This window comes from Ascaphus truei, chromosome 3 (assembly GCF_040206685.1).
Source record: "Ascaphus truei isolate aAscTru1 chromosome 3, aAscTru1.hap1, whole genome shotgun sequence".
Taxonomy (NCBI): domain Eukaryota; kingdom Metazoa; phylum Chordata; class Amphibia; order Anura; family Ascaphidae; genus Ascaphus; species Ascaphus truei.
Window position 1 is genome coordinate 70414387 of NC_134485.1, and position 5300 is coordinate 70419686.

Genomic DNA, 5300 nt, shown 5'->3' on the forward strand with positions numbered 1-5300 from the left:
ATGTAGCTACTCTTGAGGTTTCATGTGCATTGTATTACAAAATGATTACTCACATTTCATCACATTTTATGTATGTTTCCTTATAATTTCCATTAATGTAATATAGAGGTGTTTGGAGAAAAGGGGATAACTGTACTTATTTGTTTACTTACGGGAGCACATTCATCACTAGCATAGACACACTTTTTAAGACAACTGTTTGTGTCTCTATCAATTGGTGTAGGATCCATGTATAACACCGACAAATGATAACACCAGCTTTATTATGGTAGCTTATATCATCATATTGACTATACTATGTATTTTTAAACGATTAATAAACACCGTAAACTATAGTTAGTTAGGTTAATGAAATATACACAGAAACGTACTTCATAACATGATGGTGATGTCATATTCAGAACATCATGCATTGGAGGGGACCATAACATCTGGCCAGTAACATTATTTGCTACAGTCCCAAACCATTTTATCTACATACCCATGTAACAAGAGATTTTAAATTTAAATGGCTACTTGGTTGTAAGTGTCCTTTACATTGGGAGAAGGAGTGGCTCAGTGAGTAAAGACACACACTGGCACTGATAGTTTGAAGCAGGGGAGTCTGGTTCAATTCCCGGTGTGGGCTCCTTGTGACCTTGGCCAAGTCACTTTATCTCCCTGTGCCTCATGCGGCAAAAAAACATTTGTACGTTCCACGGGCCAGGGACCTCAGGCTGAAACATGTGTCTGTAAATCGCTGCGTACAACTAGCAGCCCTATACATGAACATGCTCATATTATTATTATTATTATTGTTACATAGTTTCGACAGTCATACGTTCCATTACACAATAGAATACACAAATGTGTTAGCAGAGTGGGAATGGTTGTTATATAAAAAACACACCATGTCATAAAATGTTAGTAGTCATTAAAGAACACTCAAGAAAAATTCAAGAGGCACTATTTTGCAACATCATTATGTTAATTAAGTGCTTATGCAATATAGGCATAAGGGTATCACTTTTTTAATTGTTTGTTAATAAGCGCTGCAAGCAATATAAAATTAGTTCCATATGTAGTATAGTAGTCGGTGGCTCCTCCTCACAATCATCTCATATAAAGGTAGACTCTTCTGAAATCATACATTGATCCGATTGTATCTTCCCCGACATCTCTGAAATACAGCAAACACATGATGGTCAAATATGGCACCTTACTATATATGTATCCGTGACAACGCGTTACACAGCTCTATATGATTGTGTACATACACACGTCACTCATTTATATGTTACAACTACAAGTGTACATCAGTATGTAATTTTTATTATCATTTGTAGCAGCCATAACTATGTATATGAAGTGAACGTTGCCTGTATACTGAAAAATGTGCGCGCACATCTTAGTGTGCGCACGCACTTCACGCTTGGCTCCACTAACTGTTAGCGCATGCGCAAAACAAAGCGAACGTTGTGCGTTCAATACATGTAGAAAATACCAGTAAACATCACATCTTTATTTCAAATACAATGAAGATGAAACTAAAATCATTCTAAACGAGTACATCTGTATTCTTTTAAACCAGACGTGTTTGGACAGAAAGGACGGCCGATAACACAATGCGCAAATGCAATACGTGTGACGTCATGTTAAGCCAGCGTGAAACGCACGCTAACACTCCTCCCACTCAATTAACATTCGGCTAACGCCCAGGGTACGCCTACAAACACTGAGCCGCACGCATCACACACTGCAGTTACCGTTACTATAACAAAACATGACAGCCAATAGGCTTTGAGGCGCGCACGTCGCTTGGGGGCGGGACTTACATCCGTAATCCTTTTTAAGGACGCCTTGGCCCATGACAAGGGTCCCACGTCATACGTGGTGGACCCGGTTTTCAATGTTGTAGATGTTGCATGATAACAAAACAGGTATGTGTTAGAGTTATGGAAAAATGTTGCTAATATGTTTAAAGGGATAGGAAAGTACGTATATGTATACCGTCAGCAATGTGTACTACTCTTTCAGGTTCTACTATATTGTATTAGGAAACAATTTGTTTGTGATCGCTACATGTTATGCAGTCTGCAATGTTACGCTGTATCCACGCATTGAAAGTGAAAATGGTGGTTACAAAAAAAAAAAAAAATTAAACGCAGAGTCAACGCATAACGATTGTTATATTTACCATTCTTCTAGAATTAACTCTTCGCCTGGCTGCAACTGGTCGCTCCAGAAATGCAAGGCATTTTCATCCACGCTTGACTCAACCGCTGAATCCAGTATGACACATATCTCCTCCAGGAAGCGCTCATAGGAATCGCCACTGCTTTCTTCAAATAATTGGTCGGGAGGTAGGTTCATTTCTTCGGGTTCCCATTCCAATGCATTTTCAGCTGAAAGGCTTGGTACATAATCATAGTACTTTTGTTCTTGTACAATGTGGGTTTCAGGAATGGAGGCTGCAGATATTGCAGTACGTATCGATTCAAACGGATCAGTAGTAGCGGATACATTGCTATTGCCATTAGGAATAAATATGCCTTTCACGACAATATAAGTGCCGTCTTTCAGGAGAAATTGTTTTTCCTGGGCAATCTTCCAGAAACCATAGGTGTGTTGTAGCTTATCCTGGTCACGTTCAAAAAAGTCATTACTTGATAAAGTGAATCTTATTGAGGAATTAAAATTCCGTGCATGCTTACGGTCTTGGTAATAAGGATATTTTGCTCGAATGAAATCATCGATTTGGCGTGTGCTTGCTTTCTGTCCGCGACTGTTCAAGATGGCTTCACAGATCATGTACTTATACCCTAAAAGGGGATTAATATTGGTAACGAATTCATCAGCCATGTCTGAGTAGCACAAAAGCTGTGTGCAGGTCTGTGTTATTTGCTCATCAAAATGAATGTGCTGAATGGCTAACAAACTCCTGTTTTTCCTTCTCAAGGTCATCAAAACTAACTACTTTGACTCCTTATTTCAAACGCCAATTGGCTTTGTAAATCTAATTGGGTTAACAGTTGTGGTTAGTGATATGGGACTGTGGGAGAAACATTTCTCCTTCTTTTATCTCGTTTCTGAAAAACATCCCTAGACTTTGAATTCGTTCACATAGTGTTTTTTTGAAAACTAACAAAGACCACTGTGTGAAAATAGTTCTTAGCCAGGCATATCAGTAAAAATACACACCTGCAAAAAGAAATGTTTTTTCCCCGCTTACATTTCTGTGTGTATGTGAAAGTCTGGTTAACTCCCTGTCTGCATGAGTTTAAATACGTGTGTATATATATATATCTAAATATATCTCTCTTATAAAAATATATATATATTTATATATTATATTTTATTTTTTTTAATATTGCAGGAGTACACACAACATTGATGGCAGTAAGTATACCTTGTATGAAACCTATTTAAATGGTGAGAAACATGATTGAATGAAGTAATAAACATTTGTTTAAGCACAATACTGTTAGAGTCTCATACTTAGGATATTTCTCAAACATTATGCCTGTATTATTAAAATAGTGTGCTTTCACAAGGAAGCATGAAGTGTATTAGTTTGTAAAATACATGTATACCAGTTTATATAGTACTATATATATATATATATATATATACACACACACACACACACACACACACACACACACACACACACACACACACACACACACACACACACACACACACACACACACACACACACACACACACACACACTCAGTGTGTGTGTGTGTGTGTGTGTGTGTGTGTATATATATTATTATACATTCTGAGATGGTAAGTAATAATTTACACATAATCCTGCTGTACACGTACAAGAAAGATGTTTGCAGTTACTTAGGTGTTTTTATAAATGCATGTGACTAATATGCATATGCAATTCTTACATCAATTAACACACCCAAATGCAATGTTTTGCTGCAAAGTCAATGGCAGCTTCTCTAAACTTTGCAACTGGTTCCAGGTGGACCATTACTGAACAGACGATTAATACATAAATATTTATAACACTATTCATTAATTGAGTGTTAACATTTCCAAAACTTCACGTGTACAAGAACATAGTTGAAAGTTTGGAAACAACACAGTCTTCAGCATACATACAATATTAATTAGATAATGTGAAGTCAACAAAACAAGGGCAGAGACATATTGAGTGAATTATAACATTTATTTTTTTTGTTCCTTTTGTGAGCGAGTAACAGGCCTGCTTGTTGTCTCTTGCATTTTTTTTTTTCGTTTGCCACCAACTTTCGCAACAACAGAGCCACTTTGAGTGGCCTCTGGCACTTCACGGGCAGGGCTTATGGGCAGTGACTCACCTACAGGGCTTGTGGGCAGTGACTCACCTACAGGGCTTTTGGGCAGTGACTCACCTACAGGGCTTTTGGGCAGTGACTGTTCACCAACAGGGCTTGTGGGCAGTGACACATGTGAGCAAGTTGGTACACCGTGCACAACACATGGTTGGTCCGTTTCATCTTTCCTGGTCAGTACTAACTGCTTGTGCTGTTGTGTTTTTGTGGCCTCCTTTGTAGGTGTCAGCTGGTGATGTAGTACAGATGGCAGCGGTAGGATGTCGTCAGGAACCTGCACACCAATGTGTGCTACTTGACCGGTAACATTGGGACCTGGTGACTGAAGATCAGATGAATGTGGTGAGAAGTGGCCAGCATGTAATGATCCAGCCTGTGAGGTGTTGAATTGGGGTACATTAGTCATTCTCCAGTAATTAGCTTGGGTTTGCTGAACAACTAATGCTTCGAATGAGGTGTTGATTTTTTGCAACTGTTTAGGCACTTCAATGAAGACTCTGTGGAGATGTGCCAATTGTGATACTGTTTCTTCCTGCAGTCCAATCATCCTTTCCAGCACTGTCATCATGTCTGAATGGCGACGATTTTCTGCGTCCACTATTTTTCCCTCTGAAGCTACAATTGCATCGTATGTGGAAGTTGATGGACGATTTGGCGGTACAACAGTTTCTATTGGCACCTCTTCATGGTCACTTGATTGTATTTCAGTCTCTTCTGCGGCGTCATCCTCATCATCCTCATCATCCTCATCACCATGATGTTCTAAAAAGAAATGTACACATTATTAAATGGCATGTTAATGTATGCTGTGTTACTACTGCACCGACACACTTTATTCGAGCAAATACCCGGTATGTACCTGGCAGATACCTGGAATGCGCCACTCCTCACCTTTGACAAGCCCCGTTGCATTTGCCTTCCCAGCCTGGGTTCATGCCTGGCTGATGGGCGGCTTATCTGTTAAATGATAATGATTAGGATTTAATA

General features: G+C 39.1%; 1 long non-coding RNA gene across 1 annotated transcript; it reads left to right on the forward strand.

Moving 5' to 3' along the window:
* Positions 1 to 2201: 2201 nt before the first annotated feature.
* Positions 2202 to 5100, forward strand: LOC142490927 (uncharacterized). The gene is made up of 4 exons (XR_012800152.1): positions 2202 to 2342; positions 3356 to 3378; positions 4536 to 4655; positions 4852 to 5100. It is a non-coding gene; the product is annotated as an uncharacterized LOC142490927 (long non-coding RNA).
* The last annotated feature ends 200 nt before the right edge of the window (positions 5101 to 5300 follow it).